At 36.7% G+C, this 23,305-nt stretch overlaps 1 long non-coding RNA gene across 2 annotated transcripts in view; it reads right to left on the bottom strand.

The window, feature by feature from the left end:
- The window catches only part of LOC115506607, a 34,145-nt gene extending 11,103 nt beyond the window's left edge, over positions 1–23,042 (bottom strand). The window contains exons 1-4 of one of the 2 annotated variants that reach the window (XR_004344152.1): positions 22,920–23,042; positions 22,429–22,561; positions 4,579–4,622; positions 2,012–2,098 (exon numbers count right to left, since the gene is read on the bottom strand). This is a non-coding gene — a long non-coding RNA (uncharacterized LOC115506607). Of the gene's footprint in view, positions 1–2,011; positions 2,099–4,578; positions 4,623–22,428; positions 22,562–22,919 lie in introns of those variants that run through there. The other variant, XR_004344153.1, reaches the window with a different exon arrangement.
- Between the last annotated feature and the right edge of the window lie 263 nt (positions 23,043–23,305).

Genomic DNA, 23,305 nt, shown 5'->3' on the forward strand with positions numbered 1-23,305 from the left:
TGTGAGACCTGAAACTATAAAAATCCTAAAAGAGAGCACAGACAGTAATTTCTCAGATATCAGTTGTAGCAACATTTTTCTAGATATGTGTCCTCAGGCTAGTGGAACAAAAGTTAAAATAAACTATTAGGACTACCTCAAAATAAAAACCTCTGCGAAGCACAGGAAACAATCAACAGAAGTAAAAGACAACCTACTCAATGGGAGAAAATACTTGCAAATGACATATCTGATAAAGGGTTAGTCTCCAAAATATATAAAGAACTTATACAACTCAATAATAAAAAAAAAAAAAACACAGATAATCTAATTTTTAAAAACCCAGGCATTTCTCCAAAGAAGACATACAGATGGCCAACAGACATATGAAAAGATTCTCAACATCACTCATCATCAGGGAAATAAAAATCAAAACCACAATGAAATATCACCTCACACCTGTCAGAATGGCTAAAATAAAAAACACAAGAAACAACAAGTTGTTGGCAAGGATGTGGAGAAAAAGGAATCCTCATGCACCATTGGTGGGAATGTAAACTGGTGCAGTCACCGTGGAAAACAGTATGGAGGTTCCTTAAAAAATTAAAAATAGAATTACCACACAATTTCACTAGTGGATATTTACCCAAAGAATACAAAAACACTAATTCAAAAAGATATATGCACCACTATGTTTATTGCAGCAATATTTACAATAGGCAAATTATGGAAGGAGCCCAAGTGTCCCTCAATAGATGAATGTATAAAAAAGACCTGATATTAGGCACCTGTTGATGCTCAGTTGAACATCAAACTCTTGATTTTGGCTCAGGTCATGATCCCAGGGTTGTGGGATTGAGCCCCATGTCAGGCTCTGCGCTGATCTTGGAGCCTATTTGAGATTCTCTCTCTCTCTCTCTCTCTCTCTCTCTCTCTCTCTCTCTGCCCCTCTCCCCTGCTCTCTCTCTAATAAAAAAATTTTAATTAAAAAAAGATGTGATATATATATCTACACACACACAACGGAATATTACCCATCCATAAAAAAGAATGAAATCTTGTGATTAGCAACAATATGAATGGATATAGAGGGTAAAATGCTAAGTGAAATAAGTCAATCAGAGAAAGACAAATACCATATCATTTCAGTCATATGGGGAATTTAAGAAACAAAACAAACAAATTAAAAGAGAGACAAACTAAAATACTGACTCAAATATAGAGAACAAACTGATGGTTACCAGAGGGGAGGTGGGAGAAGAGATGGATGAAATAGGTGATGGGGATTAAAGAGTACACTTATGATGAACACTGAAAAATCTATAGAATTGTTGAATCACTACATTGTATACCTGAAACTAATAAAATACTGTATGTTAACTATCCTGGAATTAAAATTAAAATTTTTAAAAAATATAAAACACAATTCCTTAAAATTTTGTAACTGAACAGACCCTAAATATTTTAGTCCTTCTAAAAAAGGTAAGCTGGGGTGTATAACTAGTTGACATCAGAAATGAAGCTAAATTTCTATTTCACTCACTTTTTACTTGGCATACTCATTTTTACATTTCTATATTATTTCTATACTGGCTCTTTCTAAATACACATATTCACTGAACATGTCAGTCACCTCACTGTTTTGAGGATTTTTATAAAAGAGCAACAAGAAAACATTGAAAGGTTTTTAATGGAAAAATGGCATGACTCAATTTATGTTTCTAAAAGGTCTTTCCACTACATGGAGAATGGATTAGAAGTATGCAAAGCAGACACCAAGAGACATGTAGTGTTAAAATGACAGCTAGGATTAGTGTAGGGCTCTATAAATGGAGAGAAGCAGACATATTTAAGATATATTTGAAGGTACAGTACATAAGACTCAGTGATAAATCTATGGGTGATATGTAAGAAAGAATGACTCTTGGTGTTAGCTTTTTGTTTTAAGTTTATTTATTTTGAGAGAGAGAGAGAGAGAGAGAGAGAGAGAGAGAGAGAGATTGAGATCATTAGCAGGAGACGGGTAGAGGGTGAGGGAGAGAGAATTCCAAGCAGGCTCCACGCTGTCAGGGCAGAGCCAGATCTGGGGCTCGATGTCAGGAACCATGAGGATCATGACCTGAGGCAAAGTCAAGAGTCAGACACTTAACCCACTGAGCCACCCAGGTGCCCCATGCTTTTTATCAATTAGGAATATTTTTGTTTTGAGTTATGTTCTCCCTCTTGGATCTCTATTGTATTAATTCAGAGCATACCTTACTTGTCAGTTTTCCCCACACTTCACCAGACTGTCAGTACAGTTGATTTATCTTCATCAGTGCTACTGTGCCCCCTTCCTGGTAGATTATCACCCAACCCCCCAAAGGAATTGACAACGTGGGTTTGAACTGCACTGGTCCACTTATATGTGTATTTTTTTTTTTTTTGATAAATACAGTATAGTACTATAAATGTATTTTCTCTTATGATTTTAATGACATTTTCTTTTCTCTAGTACTTTAAGAATACAGTATAGATTACATGCTTATGTTATCACTAAGGCTTACAGTCAACAGTAGGCTATTAGTAGTTACTTACGGTGAAAGTCAAAAGTTATACTTGGGTTTTCATCTGCGTGGGGATTGGTTCCCCATGGTCCAAAGGTCAAAATCAAACCATCATTGAGCTGTACACCTTAAACTTATACAGTAATGTATATCAATTATTTCTTAATATACAGTGGTGTGTATCAATTATTTCTTAATAAAACTGGGGTAAAAATAACTCTCTCAATTCAACAGTAAAAAGGCAAATACTCAAGTTTTAAAGTGGGGAAAAAAAGATTGAAAATACCTTCATTCTCCAAAGAAGGTATATGGATAGCCAGTAAGTACATGGAAAGATACTCAGCATCATTAGTTACGAGGGAAATGCAAATCAAAACCACAATGAGGTATCAGTTCACACCATTAAGATGACTATTATCAAGAAGACATGCAGTTACAAGTGTTGGTGAGGATGTGGAAAAATTGAAACTCTCACACATTGCCAGTGAGGATATAAAGTAATACTGCCACTATGGGAAACAGTTGGCAGTAACTCAAAATATTATACATAGAGTTACTATATAACCCAGCAATTTCTACATATGAAACTTATAAAAACTGATGTATAAAAAATACATGAATAGTGGAAACAACCCAAATGTCCATCAACTGATGAAAGGATGAACAAAATGTGCTCTATCCATACACTGGAATACTATTTGGCAATAAAAAAGAATAAAGTACTGACACACACAGTAAGGATGAACCTCAAAAATACTGTGTTAATGAAGAAAGTCAGCCAAAAGGCCACATATTATATGATTCCATTTATATAAAATGTCCAGAATAGGCAAACCTATAGAGATAAAAGTAGATTAGTGGTTTTCAGGAGCTGAGGGAAAATGTGAGGTGGGGGAGGGGAGTGATTATTAATGGGTTATAGGATTTATTCTTGGCATGATGAAATGTTCTAAAATTAGATTTTGTGATATTACACAATTTTTTAAGTACAATAAAAAACATTAAACTGTGTGTGCATTTTAAATGAGTGAACTCTAAGTGATATAAATTATATATCAATAAGATTTCTTAAAAGCATATTCACAGCAAAACTGTAACAAAAGAAAACTGAAAATAATCTAAATATCATCAACAATAGAACAAATAAAGAAACTTGAATATGCATGCCCTACAATATCCACAGAAGTAGAAATGAGTGAGCTTTGTAAGAGCATAGAGAAAAACCACAAAAACATATCAGTGAATAGTAGGAGGAAGTTACAGAAGTACCCAGAATAATTCCATGTATGGAATTCAAATAGGTAAAATTAATCAAAGTAACACTTCTTTGACTCGATTATTCACTTAAAGGGAAAAAAATCCATGTCATAGTTAACAATTTGTCTATATTATAAAAAACTTTAATTTTATTTATTTATTTGTTTGTTTGTTTTTAAGTAGGCTTCATGTCCAGCATGGAGCCCAACACAGAACTTAAACTCATGACTCTGAGATCAAGAGCTGAGCTGAGATCAAGATTTGGATGCTTAAGTGACTGAGCCACCGAGACACCCCAAGAAACTTTAATTTTTAAAGTTAAAGATCATTCTGCTGTGTAAAAAGCCTTCCTCTCTAAAAATAAGCCCTAGCAACGTCTTTATCTTCACTCTGTACTTTATTTTACCAAATTCTTATTCAATGAAAGTTAAAAGAAAATAACAATCTCTTGACACCAGAAACGTCAACATAGGTGGTAAAAACTAAACATTACAAAAACATCCACTAAACATGGCAAACACAAGAGTCAGCCCGTATTCTATCCTACTGAGAGTGATAGCATGTTAACAGTACAAATGAGGGCAGGAGCTTCTAGTCCAACTGGGCATGAAAGACTTCGTAAAGCTTCAGAGTATTTCAAGAACTTCTGCTTCAAACAGAAACAGGTTGTGAAATAGAGAACGTTTAAAAGCAAACTGTCTTTCTTTTGAGGCCATTTTCTCCTTTCACAATTCTCTGCTTACATATTTACAGTCTGATTAAATGAGAAATAAAACTACAGTGCTCCCACACTTACCAATTTTCCATGTGGTTTGCAAGATGATTTGGGTGGTATCATTTCTGAAAGAGAAGCGAGGGACAAGATCAATGGGTTTCTGGGTTCAACTAACAGGAGATTCTGATTCAGTGAGGCTTAAACATGTGAATATTTTGAAAGGCACCACCAGAAATTTTAAGGAAACCACTGAATTATAGACTTCTTAAAGTCTGTAAGTGACAGGCCTGTGACAGTGCAAGTTTCACATTATAAAATATGATAACTGTGTAAAGCAACTAGCTAGTTAGCAACATCAGAATGGTACAGGGCTGGTCAAGTCATCAAATCACAGATCTTGGAACATAAGCAGAGTCTGCTCTATGATAAGCAGAATAGCTGTCTTATCTAGTCAGAAAAACTGAAATCACACTCCAGTAGGAAGGCCCAACATTTGTTGAACACAAAATCAGTAACCAGAATGCATTCCTTAAGTAATGTACATTCCTCAAGGTACTTACTCCCAGGGAAAATGAGAAATTACATGATAAGGAGTTCTCATTCTCCAGGTATGTGCTAATATTTTTCTTCTAGATAGGTGTAAATAATCTCTATATTGTGATTGGGTCTCAGTTTTTACCCAAAGATTTTTATGCCTTTTTGCAAAAATGGACATTAGGAAACAAGAGAAAATTGTTAAGATCCAGATTTCTCTATTTCTCTAACGTGGCAATGAAGCAGTAGCACAGTATGTAAAACAAAAAAACAAAACAACAACAACAACAAAAAACCAAACAGCTGGAACTAAGGCAGAAACAGCTAGAACTAACTGAATATTTTATCCATTTGTGGTTATTTAGATAATAGTCATCTCCTACAGACTTCACAGAAATTTTATAAGAAGTAATCTGATTTTTGTTAATGGTTTTCTCATAAGGTCCTCAAATTCCTTTCAAGGGTAGATTCTCTCCTGGGTTTTCCATGGATGCCACTTCCTACAGACATATGTTCATGAAGGGCCAGAGGAATTACCCAAATAGGATGGAAAGAGGGCCAAACACAGTAGTCCAGGCATGTGACAGAGCTGAACCTTTTTTTGGTATCTACCAGTTCCCATCCCCAGTGCCACCAGACCCCTCTCCAACACAGCAGGCCTACTGGTCTGATCATACTTCCTCTAGGCTACACATCACAAAGAGGAGGTTTTCTCTCATCCCCTTATTTCTACCTGGGACTGATTCATTGGTTTAACTTCTCAACTTTCTTTGGAAAGGAAGTTACATAAATAAAAACTTTCTTCTTGTTAGGGCATGTTGACTAAAATAAAGTTATCTTTGACTCCCAATATATTTTGAGAGGACAAATGCTAACAATTAAACACTACATAGCAATATACCTTTTGGATTTTATTCTTTCAAGAAGAGGAAGAATATGAGAATAAGAAAACATACAACTTGTTTAAAAAATGGCCAAAGACTTTAACAGATACCTCACCAAAGAAGATATATAAATGGCAAATAAGCTTACAAAGAAATGCTCCACATCATATATCATCAGGGGAAAAAAAAATTAAAGCAACAACGAGATACTACTATACACCTATTAGAATGGCCAAAATCTGGAACACTGACAACACCAAATGCTGGCAGGGATGTAGAGCAATAGGAACTCTCATTCATTGCTGGCGGGAATGCAAAAGGGTACAGCCACTTTGAAAGAAAGTTTGGCAATTTCTTACAAAATTAAACACATTTTTACCACAAGATCCAACAATTGTGCTTCTCGGTATTTATCCAAAGGAGTTGAAAACTTCTGTCCACATAAAAACCTACACATGGATATTTATTGAAGTTTTATTTATAATTGCCAAAAGTTGGAAGCAACCAAGATTTTTTTTAGCAGGTAAATGGAAACTATGGTACATACAGACAATGTAATATTATTCAGTGCTAGAAAGAAAAGAGCTATCCAACCATGCAAAGACATGGAGAAACCTTAAGTTCGTATTTCTAAGGGTCATTTCATTCCAGGTGTGTGTGTGTGTGTGTGTGTGTGTGTGTGTGTGTGTGTGTGTTACTTTATTGTGGAAGAGAAATATGGAAGTATACCAATGGCATTCTGGTTTAGTGCAACAGTGATAACCTGATCTAAAATTACATCCACAATTTCACCTCCCATTTTTTTTCCTTCTTTCTTCCTCTCTTATCTCTTCCCCTATTCTTCTCTACAGTGTAGTCTTCTTTCCTAAATCTATGATGTTTTTTGGGTCATTCAGCAGTTTTCATAATTCTCCTTGAAGATTTTGGTCCTTGGAGCACATATATTCTTTCAGTTCCAGTTAATAAATATACCTTCATAACCTTCTTGGCTTAATAATATGAGAAACAATAGAATATGAGAATGATCTAACTGGAAATTAAGCATCATTAAAGAATGGAAGGACAAATAAACCATGAAAAGTATTTATATGTCCAGTTTAAAATCCTTGCTCAAATGATCAACTGCTGAAATAAGGATAAAGTAATTAACTTTATAAATTCAGCTAGCAAGACATATTTCTCCAAAAAGAATGAAAAGAGGGGCACCTGGGTGGCTCAGTCATTTGAGTGTCTGGCTCTTGATTTCAGCTCAGGTCATGATCTCAGGTCGTGGGATCTAGCCCACGTGATGGGATTCTGCTTGAGATTCTCTCTCCCTCCACGCCCCCACCCCAAACAAAACAAACAAAAAACAAAAGAATAAAAAGAAAATGGAAAATTGGCCTTTACATTTTAAAAACACATTTTTCTTTCAAAATCGAATAAGGGAAAACTCATATTTTTGATGAGCTAATTTTGTTAAAACAAATATAATTAGGCCATGCTTTGAAAAATTTTAAGTGATAACCTTCTATGGATACAGAAATGAACCCCACTCCCAACAAGAATTAATTTTTGCCCTCTTAAAAAGTCTTTTTCCTTTTGTCTTTAAAAGCTCTTTAATCAGCAACTGAGTGAGAAGAAGTAAAACGTAATAACAGAGTAGATGATGAACCTGAAGAGTGGGGGAGCACCCAGAAAACCAATAAATACTCATTGGAAGGCACTGCAGACCAGCTTAAGAACAGAAGCTGAAACTGGCAGTTTCTAAAGCTAAAAACAGGTGAGAGGATGAAGTATCTAGTAAACTTTGAAGAGACCCAAGTAGTCTATGAACTTCCAGAAGTGATCAGCTGGGGCTCTCTTCCAAGACAGAGACCACACAGGGAGGAGATCAAGTTAAGCAGGATAGTGACAACTGAGACAAAGGAGGAGAAAAAGCTTATGGGAAGAAACCAGGAAACCTCAGGAAGGAAGTCACCATATTACTTAATACTACCTAAAAACAACAGAAAAAGAAACTAGAAGCTAGAAATACTTCCTGAGTCATCTCCTTCTAAAAGTTGAGAAAAACTAGTTTCTCCTAAAATTTGGAAAGATGAGGATTGAGGTCAAATCTTATACCTTATGAAAAGGAAAAAAGAGAATAAAGGAGCAGAAAAACAGTACCAATAATGAAAGCATGCCAAAAGGATGTGCCCATATATCAGACCAAAACTACTTCAAAATGAGCAAATAGACATTAAGAAATGGTATAAGACATGAAAAAACAATATCAAAATCATAAAAAAAAACCCTCAGAAATAAAGTGACAGGGCTCATACAAGAAATAAAAATAAGTTTTAAAAAACCATTTCAGTAATGAGGAATAAACAGAAGGAGCAAAAACCATTTCAGTAATGAGGAACACAGGAGGAGCAAAAAAGCAAATAAACATAATACATAATGCCTGAACAGAATTATAAGGTGAAAAGAAATATGTTAAAAATTAGAAAGGAACGGAAGACATAAATCAAAAAGGAACAGACAAAGTTAAAAAGGATTTAAGAGACAGTGACAAATACTAAACATAAACAAAGAGACCCAATACTGATAACAGGAGCCTCTGAAAAAAAGAATACCTAAGCAAGGTTTGAGAACATTTGCCAAAAAATTGAAAACTCAGTAAAACTTCCCTTAAACTCTCTGAAACTACATATCGAGATTCATAATTATCAATACCGAGACATATGCTAGCAAAATGGTTGGACTTTGAAGAAAAACAGAAATGCCCTTTGAGCACTTTTTAAAAACTGAGCAAGGGACTTACAAAGAAAAGGAAACTAGATATTCATCAAATTAATTATCTTTTGGCACTGTTTTATGCTACAAAGAAAATGCTGTTAACATATATAGTTAAGACATTCTAGGGGCGCCTGGGTGGTGCAGTCGGTTGAGCGTCCGACTTCAGCCAGGTCACGATCTCGCGGTCCGGGAGTTCGAGCCCCGCGTCAGGCTCTGGGCTGATGGCTCAGAGCCTGGAGCCTGTTTCCGATTCTGTGTCTCCCTCTCTCTCTGCCCCTCCCCCGTTCATGCTCTGTCTCTCTCTGTCCCCAAAAAAATAAATAAACGTTGAAAAAAAAAAAAAGACATTCTAAGAAAGAAAATGTAAGCCAAGGATTTTACCCAGCCCAAACTGACTTTCAAATATAAAGAACAATTGATATCAATGTGCAAAAAGTTAGCAACTGTGTTCCCATGAGCCCTCCTGAGGATCCACTAGAGAACAAGCTTCAAACAACCTGTAGAGCCAGAGAGAGATTACCATAAGACACTAAATAAATTTTATTTAAGCATTAAATAGTTTCATGTAGAACTACAACTAAATGACGATTAAAAGGAGAGAGTATACTACCTGATGACTCTAAGCTCAGACGACATAGATAGTAGAATCATTTTAAAAGGAGGGAAGGGAGAGAGAGAGAAAGAAGAGCATATGCAGAGCACATTTTTAACTGTTTGGAGTAATCATTGTTGGTAATAGCATTAGCACTCCTATTATGAATGTGTTGCGGTACAATGTGGAATAAAGCAAGGGGATAATTACAGGATGTTCAGCTTGGAAGAAAGGAGATGAAGGCATAGTAGAAAAGAAGCTAAGTAAAAACCCAGTAATACTGAGGTATCCATAGTGCTCAGCTTGTGGTCTTGAAAGATCATTTCCACTAAAATAAACCATTAATTTAACTTTAATTTTCTCTTGGGGGTGGTGATGATTTTTTAAAAGGGTGAGAGATAGATACCATCTCAGAAAAAGAGTCGATTCCGGGACTAGGGAGGAAATACATAAAATAAATCTGGAGTATTTTGTCATGCCAGAGAGGAGGAAGCTATGAAAGATTATTAGGGTTATGTCAGGAGGACTCAAGAACCAACTTAAAGAGGCTCCCATCTGCCAAAGATGGACAATTTGAGCTTCACTAAAGATAATAATAGCAATGGACTGAAATCTGCCAAATATATTTGAATCCATCAATTCATAATGATACTAAAAAGTAGTCATTAGTCACCTTCAGAGATTAATATGGAACTAATTCATTATTTCATATCCTACGTTTTTATTAGGCACTATACCATTATTTTGTGAACTCAGTGAATTACGAGATACAGATTACTCCCATTACAAAAATAGAGACAACCAGACATAAAGTTTCCCCCCCACCCCACCACCCCATGGTCTTTCCAAATACCAATTAGAGTTTTACCAAAGGGACTAGGCCTGAGTCAGGTCAGGCTTCTGGATCCATCTTCCAAATACTATGCCAAGAAATAAAATTGATTTTTAAAAAATGATGAGTTTTTGTCAAAAGGATACAGAACAGCTATAAGTTCTGACTAGCCAAAACTGCATCAATTTGAGCATCAAAATAAATGATAGCAATGGGTTTTGATTGTTGAATAAGATAATAATCCACGTGTAGTGCCTGATAGAAAGGAAGGAAGGGGGAAAAGGGAAGAAGGAAGGAAGGAGGAGAGAGAAAAAGGAAGAGCAATTTATAATAATACAGTTATTTAGAATAAATATGAAAAGAATGATGGAATTAAAAACTGCAGCCATGGCAGTAATAATTAAATCATGCAAACATCAACAACAGATGCTAAAACTAATAGGAGAGTTTGCTGAGAAACATGACATTTACATAATCTCAACACATCTCCCCACAAAGTACTTACTAATTAAAAAGGGATTAAAAATAGGTACTTCACTGTAAAGAAAACTAAACCTTTACAATAAAGAAACCTTAACCAAGTGATTCAATTTAGCATTACCAACAATGGGAAAAATTGATATTGTATGGCTCCTGATGTGATACACTGAGCAAAACAAAGCACCTGTATAATATTTCTGCTGAAAATACATAAATGGAATTGCATAATGAGGAAACAGCAGACTCCTAAATTGAGGGACATCCAACAAAAACAACAATAACAACAAAAACTGACCTGTATTCTCCTAAAATGTCAAGATCGTAAAAGACAAGAAAATGTTTAGAGACTATTCTAGACTGAATAAAAATGAAGAGACAACTAAAAAGCAACATATGATCCTGAATTGAGTCCTGAATCCATTGTTAGAAAGGGCATCCATTGGGCCAATTAGCAAAATTTAAATAAGGTCTCTGGATTAGATGATAAAGTTGTGTCAATGTTAATTTTCTTATAAAGATGGTTATATTGTGATTACCTAGGTTGTATTGTGATTTTTTTTTTAGAAACTGCATACTAAAATATATAAGGAAAATGGCACATCTTGCCTGTAACTCACTTTTAGTTGATTCAGGAAAAAGGAATAGTGCATGTATTGCACACACTTGAAGAGACAGAGACAATGACAAAGCAAATGTGGTAAAATGTTAACATTTGGTAAAACCAGGTAAGGATATAGGATGGTTCTTTGGCTATTCTCATAACTTCTTTGAAAACTACATACTACTTCAAAATAAAAGGTTAAGAAAAAGCCTCTCTGTTAAACAACTCTTGGGTCAAAGAGGAAATGAAAACCAAAATTGCAGATAATCTTTTTAAGAAAATAATAATAAAAACACTGTATTATAGCCAATGAAGAAAACCTATGGTCTCAAATATTTATATTGCTAATTTAAAAAATCTAAGTATTACATTCAAGAAATTAGAAAAGGCAAGCAAAATAAATCCATGAGAAAGCAATATAACAAACATAAAACCAGTGGTTAATAAATTAGAAAAAAAAGAAAATGAGTAGAATAAATAAAAATCAGGTTAACAAAATAAAAACAATAAAATAACCCATGAACAAATTTATTCAAAGAAACATGCAAGTTACAAAACAGCATATAGTATATATTCCATACTTCCCATGTCCTGCCTCACACTCTCTTGACCCAGCTTTGACTGCAGTCATTGCTGTGGTAAGTAATGCACACAGGTGCACCCTATTCCTCAGTTCACCATGGGGTGTTCTGGAGCTATGGCCAAGATAAAACAATCCATCTGAGAGCTGACAGAATTCCCAATTTACTGGCATAAGATCCAAAGCAATCTCTTAAAGTGAAGGAGATACACAAGCAGGCATATGTCCACAGACAAACAGAACAATGGAATAGTTTATTAAAGGCTCTGCTAAGCTGCCAGTTCCAGAAAGACACGGTGTGAGGTTGGGGGACTCTCCTTCCAGATGTAGTTATGTGTATTGATCTATATAGGTTATGCTGTCCACACCTGGAATCTGAGAAACAGGGTGCCAGTAGGACTGGCCTCTCTCACCATTATTCCTGTGACCAATTTGCAGAATTTGTGTTTTCTGTCCCCTCAACTTTATTCTCGTCTGGACACTTGCTTCCAGAAATGCAGTAAGGGTTCCACCGAAGTTGAAGCTTTGACTACCATGAGGACTTTGTGAAAACAGGTAAAGAAAGGAATCACCATATTGGTGGAGATAACTGACTCTAAATACCCGAGGGGCAAGGTTTGCTGTTACACAATGAGAGCAAGAGGAGTATGTGTGAAACCCAGCAAAATCACTGGGATGATATGTTTCCATATTCAGTGTTCTGATAAATTTCAGCTGAAGAAAGAGAGCTAAAAATATTGAACACTCAACATATATGTCAGGCATTTGTTTTACATGTACTTTCCCACAAAATCTTTTTTTTTTTAAGTTTATTTATTTATTTATTTACTTACTTACTTATTTATTTTGAGAGAGAGAGAAAGCACGAGTCAGGGAAGGACCGAGAGAGGGGAAGAAAGAGAATCTCGAGCAGGCTCCATGCTGTCAGTGCAGCCTGATGTGGCGCTCAAGCTCACCAATGAAGAGATCATGACCTGAGCCCAAGTCAGAAGCTTAATCGACTGAGCCACCCAGGCACTGTTCCCACAAAATCTTTATAACAATCCTAAGGTATAGAAATTATTTTCTTCACTTACCACAGAGAATGACAGGGCAGAGTAAACCCAGATTGGTCTGACATCAGAATCTGTGTCCTTTAATCGTCTCACTCCATCTTAGGGCACTGAGAGGAAACTTGAGACATGGCCCCAACCTCACAAGAACACTGTTGGGAAAAATCTCCATCTGTGACATCCATAGATGTCATCCACACTTGAAAAATCCTATGCAAAATAGTAAAATCAATGCATTTGGACTCTGGAATACTCCAGCCTCTTTCTCCTTAACTGATTTAGAAACTCGCCTTTTACAGGCTTACACTGCTGTTAGATCACCCCTTTATTGACCAGATAGCTAGCCCAGGCCTATTCCTAATTCTGTAAAGGTATCTCCTGCTCCATTCCCACGTTTCATTGAAATTACCATAACTTTGTTGTCATAGGTCCAACTGAGTGTCATAAAAACAATTTTAAAGGTTGACTCATACTAACATATGACCAATATACATAGCTCTGGAAACAAGTTTAAAAACAATGCTATTATACCATCACTAAAAGTGAAGGCTAGCTATAATTTCCTTCAAAAGACCTAATATAGTACTATAGTACAGTAGAGAGATATATGAAGATATTCTAAAGCCATTCTATGTGGTAAATAAATTAAGCATAGTACATTTATTTAGAAAATGATTACAATTGTCCATGGACAAAGTTAGTGAATTTAGAATTACTACATCTTAGAACAAATATGGTCAACATAATTCAGTGTGTTCCTTACCCTAGAGAAGCCAAACAAAGATACCAGAAGAGAGCAATGGCCTTACAAGAGCACAATCTTTCTAGATAATAAAAATTTTATGTAAGAAGAATGAGCAAAACAGGTATTAATGGGCAGGAACACATCACAGTTCCAAACTAATATATTCACTCATTTTCTCACTTTAAGCCCCAGAAGGCACCATCAACAAGTCTTCTTATCCCACAGAAGAAATTTAATATTTATCTTTCTATTAGGCTTATACCAACTACCTAAATAATACAATACACTAGAGAAGCCATGAATAATAGCATGGATTTTAAAAGCTGTGTAAGGTAAATAATCCCTTTTCTGCTTGGAAAACAAAGCTAAAACCTCTGGCAACAAGCATATTACTGAGTACTTTCTGGACACAATGCTCGTTAAACAAGTATTTACTGAGTACCTACTATGTACTATACCAGACATTATGCTTAGACCCTGAGGCTACAGTTGATGGTAAAAGCCTCTCAGCCCCTGGTGATCCCTACACCTCCAGTTATTCATCCTGTGTAATCCCCTCCCCTTGAGTATGATCTAGACCTAGTGACTCCCTTCTAATGAACAGAAATGACAAAAGTGATTGGATGTCACTTCCGAGATTAGGCCATAAGGATACTGTGGCTTCTGTCTTGGATTCTCTCTCTCTCTCTCTCTCTCTCTCTCTCTCTCTCATCAGTCACCTTAGGGAAAGCCACCAGCCATGTAAGGAGGCAGCCAGGCCCATATAAATTAGCCTGGAAGTAGATCACCTAGGTCTGCCAACTACCACAGGAGTGAGCTTGAGAGATCCTTCAGCCCAACCTCAGGAGAGATCCTGAGCCAGAGACACCCAGCTACACCACACATAAATTTCGAACCCACAGAAACTGTAAGGTAATCAATGTGTGCTGTTTTAAGCTGCTATATATGAGGTTAATTCGTTAAGCAACAACTGAGAACTATTACACAATGGTTTATAACACAAACAAGGTCCTTACCTAAGTAGAGCTTACAACTGAGTGGGTAGAGATGGATAATAAACACAGACATAGATAATATAATTTCACATCATTTTAAACGCTATGGAGAAAGTCAAACAAAGTAACGGGATACAGGGTGACTGCATAAGTGAATGGAAAAGGAAGACCTCTCTGCAGAGACCAGAGCGAAGTGGGCCTTTGCATTCGAGGCGAAGTATAAGTGCTATTACAATAAGTTAAATGAAAAGGTAGATATGAGAATCCAGCTAGCTCCTTTTAAACCAAACATTAAAAAGCCATTTATGAAAAGCCCACAGCTAACATCATCCTCAACGGGGAAAAACTGAGAGCTTTTTCCCTGAGATCAGGAACACGACAGGGATGCCCACTCTCACCGCTGTTGTTTAACATAGTGCTGGAAGTTCTAGCATCAGCAATCAGACAACAAAAGGAAATCAAAGGCATCAAAATTGGCAAAGATGAAGTCAAGCTTTCGCTTTTTGCAGATGACATGATATTATACATGGAAAATCCGATAGACTCCACCAAAAGTCTGCTAGAACTGATACATGAATTCAGCAAAGTTGCAGGATACAAAATCAACGTACAGAAATCAGTTGCATTCTTATACACTAACAATGAAGCAACAGAAAGACAAATAAAGAAAATGATCCCATTCACAATTGCACCAAGAAGCATAAAATACCTAGGAATAAATCTAACCAAAGATGTAAAGGATCTGTATGCTGAAAACTATAGAAAGCTTATGAAGGCAATTGAAGAAGATTTAAAGAAATGGAAAGACATTCCCTGCTCATGGATTGGAAAAATAAATATTGTCAAAATGTCAATACTACCCAAAGCTATCTACACATTCAATGCAATCCCAATCAAAATTGCACCAGCATTCTTCTCGAAATTAGAACAAGCAATCCTAAAATTCATATGGAACCACAAAAGGCCCCGAATAGCCAAAGGAATTTTGAAGAAGAAGACCAAAGCAGGAGGCATCACAATCCCAGACTTTAGCCTCTACTACAAAGCTGTAATCATCAAGACAGCATGGTATTGGCACAAAAACAGACACACAGACCAATGGAATAGAATAGAAACCCCAGAACTAGACCCACAAACGTATGGCCAGCTCATCTTTGACAAAGCAGGAAAGAACATCCAATGGAAAAAAGACAGCCTCTTTAACAAATGGTGCTGGGAGAACTGGACAGCAACATGCAGAAGGTTGAAACTAGACCACTTTCTCACACCATTTACAAAAATAAACTCAAAATGGATAAAGGACCTAAATGTGAGACAGGAAACCATCAAAACCTTAGAGGAGAAAGCAGGAAAAGACCTCTCTGACCTCAGCCGTAGCAATCTCTTACTCGACACATCCCCAAAGGCAAGGGAACTAAAAGCAAAAGTGAATTACTGGGACCTTATGAAGATAAAAAGCTTCTGCACACCAAAGGAAACAACCAACAAAACTAAAAGGCAACCAACGGAATGGGAAAAGATATTTGCAAATGACATGTCGGACAAAGGGCTAGTATCTAAAATCTATAAAGAGCTCACCAAACTCCACACCCGAAAAACAAATAACCCAGTGAAGAAATGGGCAGAAAACATGAATAGACACTTCTCTAAAGAAGACATCCAGATGGCCAACAGGCACATGAAAAGATGTTCAGCGTCGCTCCTTATCAGGGAAATACAAATCAAAACCACACTCAGGTATCACCTCACGCCAGTCAGAGTGGCCAAAATGAACAAATCAGGAGACTATAGATGCTGGAGAGGATGTGGAGAAACGGGAACCCTCTTGCACTGTTGGTGGGAATGCAAATTGGTGCAGCCGCTCTGGAAAGCAGTGTGGAGGTTCCTCAGAAAATTAAAAATAGACCTACCCTATGACCCAGAAATAGCACTGCTAGGAATTTACCCAAGGGATACAGGAGTACTGATGCATAGGGGCACTTGTACCCCAATGTTCATAGCAGCACTCTCAACAATAGCCAAATTATGGAAAGAGCCTAAATGTCCATCAACTGATGAATGGATAAAGAAATTGTGGTATATATACACAATGGAATACTATGTGGCAATGAGAAAAAATGAAATATGGCCTTTTGTAGCAACGTGGATGGAACTGGAGAGTGTAATGCTAAGTGAAATAAGCCATACAGAGAAAGACAGATACCATATGGTTTCACTCTTATGTGGATCCTGAGAAACTTAACAGGAACCCATGGGGGAGGGGAAGGAAAAAAAAAAAAAAGAGGTTAGAGTGGGAGAGAGCCAAAGCATAAGAGACTGTTAAAAACTGAGAACAAACTGAGAGTTGATGGGGGGTGGGAGGGAGGGGAGGGTGGGTGATGGGTATTGAGGAGGGCACCTTTTGGGATGAGCACTGGGTGTTGTATGGAAACCAATTTGTCAATAAATTTCATATATATAAAAAAAAAAAAAAGAAATCAAAAAAAATAAAATAAACCAAACATTAAATAAATTTGCAAAACTATAAAGCAATGCCATTCTTTTTAATGATTTTTGTTTTTAAAAATACAGTTTTAATTAAAATGTCGGGTAACATGCATTATTGTCTTTAAATGAATTAATAAATTTTTTTAAATTTTGTTTAAATTTCTAATATAATAAATATAAACAGCTATAACTCACATAAACAAAGTCTTTTGAGGATCCTCAACAATGTTTAGGAGTGTAAATAGGTGCTGAGACCAAAATGCAGAAGAACTGCTGGTGTGGAGTACTGTAGCAAATGCTATGGAGTATGGATCTCATTCTATGTTGAATGGCATAAAAATTCCATTGAAGGATTTTTAAGCAGGAAGATATGATCTGATTTAAGTTCTTAGAGATTATCTGGAATTCTGTAAGGAGAATGGACTACATGGGAGAGAAAGGTGGAAACCTGGCAGTACTTGGCAAATAATTACCCACACATGTTTTCAGGCAGACCTGAAGAGGATAGTTCTGAAACTGGGGGGTTGGATTTTTTACATCAGAAAAAAAAAAATCCCATGTGAAAATAACCGGTATCTCTATTATGCAACTGAAGATGTGCTACTATCATATTAATTTAAAAATAAAGGAATAAACAAATCCTGATGATTTTCAATGCAACATGGAATTTCCTTTCATTTTTTTCCTCAGGCCCTGGGGATTTATTTCAAGCCCTTATGTTGTACTCTGTGGACTTTACCTAGGCACACCATATAATTTCTAAGCAAAATAGCAAATTACACTTTGGTGACATTTTCTGCAAGATGAAACAATCAGAAAACAGGGCTACCTGCTGGCTACATTCGGCTTTGCTTTTGCCATTATGAAATTCATGCTTCTATAAATTGGCAGTAATAGAATTTCACCTACCTTATAAATAGCACTTTTCAAGTTGGATAAAATGTTATCTCCAACAGCGGTGTGCCACAGAAATAGAAAACAAACAAATCAAACAAAAAGCCCTCTAATTTTTGCATTGTTGGATGAAATGTGGTGGGCTTTTTTTTCCTGCCAACTATCAACCCACAGAAACAACAGGATCTAGTCTGAAGTTCTATAAAGATTTCAGTTAAGATGAATGACTATGGATGTTTTAGATATCTTTACTGAACTTTTCTGCCAACTTCAATGAATACTCAACTCAACACTGTCAATGACTAGTAAACCCTAGCTTGATTTTTCTCCCATAAGTAATATTACAGAAAATATAGCTAAAATACTAGGAAAAACAGAAATTATGTCTTCCCAAATTATAGGAATTTCTGATCTTGTTCATATCTTCCTCTGTGAATTAAAACACCAAGGTAAGTGCCTACCTAGTGTAACCTAAATATAGTAACACATCTTACTCATTAACATTAGTAATCTCCCTTTTTACCTTTAGAAATGTAAAAAATAAAAACAAACAAAAAAAACCTCCAATAATTTTATTTTCTCTGAGTAGAAAAGAAAAATCTGCATGGCAAAAGAATAAAATGTAACACCATAAAGAGAAAGGAAAACCTGCTAAGGATTTGGTGTAGTATGCCTGATTTGGGCAACAGGGTACTATTTTAGCTTACATTGCTCAGCCTAGCTTTCAACACAGGGAAAAGTAAGCAGAAGAAAGATCAGATTTTTAAAATTCTCTTTGGGCCAGCCTCAGGTAAGCAATTTTAATATAGCTATTGACCAGTGGAAGAAAAGAAATTATTTTCCTGGACATGTGATTCCAAAATCAAATGTGGAATAAATGCAAACAAACCTGATATTAAAAGGCATAGCTTCTATGAAATGAAAGTGTGATTATTTTTTAAGCAGTCTTTCCAACTTAATGAAATTTACCAGAGTGAATTTTAAATAGTATGTCTGAAATAGCACTTTATTTGCAGAAATTCATTTCATGCAAATTTTCAAAACTGTACTTAAAGTAAAGCACATCGGGCTTATTAAATTATGTGCATGATAGCTAGAACAAGGAAACCCTGGAAGTCAGTTTAATTTCCTTCTACTTCTCCCCTTCTCATATCCTTTTCTTTCACTCTTATTGACAGGCTCTCAAGACCCCACTGTTCCTGCTCTGTAGGGTGGTAATTGCCATATGAAGCAGGAAGCTTTAAACAGAAGAGGAATTAAGTATGCCAGGGCCAAGCTTACCTGTGGAAGCTGCCATCATCATGTGATTTTAAAAGTTCCAAAAGACCTCCTTGCCCTCCCTCCCAAATTTTGCCCACTGGCTTCTACTTCAGAGCCAGAAATTGCCATAATTTCTACTCATTGACCCAAGGAAGTGAAGACTCTTACCTAAATACCAATATTATATATGAGAAAGAGTGTAGCAAGGTTTAAGTGGAAGGATAAAGAATGAACGTATAAGAGTTGTGAACCTGGCACATCAGTGGGAGACTCTGAAATCCAAGCTAATCAAAGTGGAAATTTCGTCTACAATACACTTGGTAAGGGTGAAATGAGGTAGATATAGGGTCAGTAAACTGGAATCTTAGTAGATAAGTAACATGGTGAGTAATGAGTGTTCAATTTCCAGAGAAAAATGAATCTTCTCACTGGAGCAGAAGTCCAAAGTCTTGAGAAAAGCTGATTCAGGAGATACAGGGAAAAGCAGGCACCAAAGAAGCAAATCAGCGATAGGTCAGATGAGTTTTTCCCTGGGGACATCTTAAAGGCATCAGACAACTTCCTAATTGATAACAGAGAATATGATCAACTTTTACTCAAACATTTGAGATCACAGCATAGAAGTAAAGTGGAGTTGTCTAGTTGGTTGACAGTAAGTATCTGTAACTTAAAAGATCAAACAAGACTGATGACCTAAGAGAAAAAAATTACAACTCATCCACAGTGAGTTGATGGAGTGACATCACCAGGAAAATATATTAAAGAGTAAGACAGAGAATATAGCTGCAAAGACCAGGAGTAGCTACTGAGCTAGAAAAGGGGCAAGAGAAAGATTTTGGGATGAAAGAGAGGAGCCAGAAGGGTCTAGAAAACTAAAGGAAGAAAAAAAATTTCAAGAAAAGTGTAGACAACAGTGTCGATAGTTGGAGAGAAGCAGACAGAATAAGGACTCTGAGTAGAGTAAGATGGAGGGCACTGATGAGCTTTCACTGCATAGATTCAGTCAAATATAACAGGCAGGATAGGCTGTGTAAAAAGAAAATGGAGGCACAAAATATAATCTACTCACTGGCCATTAAAGGAAATAGAAAACCGGATGATAACTCAAGGAAGCAGTGATGTCAAGGGAAGAATTTTGTCATGGTAGAGGAGACCAAAAAGAGAAAGTAGATCTTATTTTCTCCTTCTGGCTTGAAGGTAAATAGTGAGCACAAGTAGGCAAGACATGTTTTGACCACAGGTCCCTTTAGAAAACAAACTGGGACAAAATTAACTCCCCCTCGAAAGTAACAGATGTTGGTGTCTCTGCCAGATACATTGTTAAGGAATGAAAGACATTTCTGCAAATACTCCTCACTCCATTGCACCCCATCCCACTCCCACCCTGCAGACACTGTGTGCTTTCTAGCAGTTTCCCACCCACAGGACCTCCGTTCAGCCCTTTCCTGCATCAGGCCTAGTGGTGCTAAGACCCATTCACCTCCTCTGTTTCAGCTGATCCATCTACTTGCCTCTAAACCAAGGTTTCCCAGCTTCTGCACTATTGTCATATTGAACCAAATACTTTTTGTTGCCGTGGCGGTGGGACTTCCTGTGCATTGTAGGGTGCTTAGGAGCCTCCCTGGCCTCTCCCCACTAAATGTCAGTAGCATGCTCTCCTACAGTCCCAACAATTAAAAAAGTCTCCATATACCGCCAAATGTTCTGGGGGCAAAATACTTCAATGCCACATGGAGAATCACTGCTACAGACACTTCTTTCTCTTGATTCTTCCTAGAGTTCAATACACACACCCTCTCCCACCCAGTTTCTCCCACATTTCCTGTCTCTGAAACAAGCAAATGACACTTTTTTCTTTCCAACAATTTTTCACAAGTCTAAACAAATACAATCCTGAAAAATTCCACTTTCAAGTATGCTAACGAAATGGCCATGCCCCTAGATTCCAGGGGAGTGTGATGGGAAAGGAGGGCTGCAGGTTCCATGCTCCCTTCCTGGGATTCCTTCTTGGCTAAGCCTGGGATATGGCTGCATCCCAATTATGGTGACACTGGATGCCAGACCCACCTCCTGATTCACAGTCTTGGACACACATAAAGGTTGCACAGCCATTAGATCCAGTAGGTTGGCTTCATTATTTCTTGTCAGGTTTTGGCCTCGCGGTCCCCCCTTTTTGCCAAAAATTTCAGTGTAGTTTCTCGGCAGTTTGTTCTTCTTTTGCTAGTCCTCTAACCTCTATCCTTCCGATATTCGGATTGCCCAAGTTTTGGTCCATTATTTATAGACCTTGTATCACATGTAGAGACTTATGGCTCCTAGCCCTCATCCAAACAGGAGAGTGAGGAATAGCATCTCCCACTAGACTCCAAGTCCCCCTCCTTGGCCCCAGGCTGCCCTGCAATGACCTGTGCTCACTTCTTTAGTCTTCCAGGTGGTCTCCAAGGCTCTGGCTGTGTGATCGAGCCCTCTCCCCAGTCTCATTTTTCTCTGCACTTTTCATTTGACTAAAACATCTTTTTGAGTGTTGAAACTAGTTTGAAATGTTAGACTTCAATAAATTCTTCCCATAGTCCAAGCAAGGAAGTACATCCTTGCTCAGTTAAAGTGAAAAAATAACAGATACATATTGAGTCTAATAAATTATTAATAAATTTCTAATGGATGACACTTGCTTCACCACTTTTCAAAAGCCTCTCTGAGTCATTATTTTTGTCCTTTCCCTCATCCCTCTGAGGAAGTAGTTCTTTACCAGGTCAAGTCATTTTACACAGACCCCAGCACTAACTGATAATTTAGTTATCTTAGGGTTACATCCCTGACCTCTTGATCAGTGCAGACATTAAAAGTTCTTGCTTCTAACACTCATACATATATCCACATCATTCAACATCATTCTCCTGTAGTCTATTAGTCTCCTTAGGGTCAATTAGCAGTTTTTAAACCAAGATTAATACAAATTAAAAAAATGGTATGGGTTATTATGGGAACATCTCCACAACCTACTAATAACTTAAAAATACAAATTATAAAATAATACAGTTAGCAAAATGTCTTGTGTTTATAAAAATATATACAAAGCAAAATTATATATATAATCATTTGTATATATAAGTGATTACATGTACATACTATGTATACATTTATAAATCCGTATATATGCATATGTATATATAATTTCCAAACATAAAGCTAGAAAAGTTCAAAGACAGAAACCACACTTCAGCAGGGTTACCTTTGAGGAGTCTGGCACTGGAGAGAAGCTGACCCATAGGGAGAATCTTCTATAGTGCTTCACCATGTGGATGCAGGGTAGAGAGACCATTCCCTGGGAGATGAATGTCAGGGTGTTCCTCCTCCACCTGATTCTGTGTTTTAATAAGTAAAAAAGTACATAAGAAAAAAAAGTTCTTACTTCTACACTCAGCCACTTTATTTTTGGAAATGTATTTGCATATGTCTTTGGAATCCTCTCTTTGAATGATTTCATTCATTGTAATATAAGGCAATATTTATTGGTCCCATAAAAAGGAAAGACGTTTGGTCTCCTATCTTTCTCATATTTTTATCATAGTGAGGATGGTTACCATTTATCAAAAACAGTCTATCCTTAATAATACTCTCCACCTGGCTCCCAGATCAATCAACATGCCTGTAAATATTTTTCTTTCAGCCCTCTACCCTCATATAAACACCTAGAGGAATAAGTGCCTGTTTTTCCACTACCTTCTGGATAATTCCTTTAGTCCCTGCTCCAAAAAATAACTAAACACTTCCCCTAAGGCTTTCATAAAAAATTCCTTCTAAATCCTACCAATTCTCCTCTCAAACTATATAACCTAGCTGAGCCACTGACTCCAGCATATGCCTAACTTGAAAGAAAGAAAGAAAGAAAGAAAGAAAGAAAGAAAGAAAGAAAAAAGAAAAAGGAAGGAAGGAAGGAAGGAAGGAAGGAAGGAAGGAAGGAAAGAAGGAAAGAAGGAAAACAGAAAGGAAGAAAGGAAGAGAGAAAGGAAGAAGAGAAAGAAAAGTCCAACCAGAAATGTCAATACAGGAGTCCAGGATATCCACTACCACTTTACTTAGGACTGACAGGACACACACACACACAC

This window comes from Lynx canadensis, chromosome A1 (genome assembly GCF_007474595.2).
Source record: "Lynx canadensis isolate LIC74 chromosome A1, mLynCan4.pri.v2, whole genome shotgun sequence".
NCBI lineage: Eukaryota > Metazoa > Chordata > Mammalia > Carnivora > Felidae > Lynx > Lynx canadensis.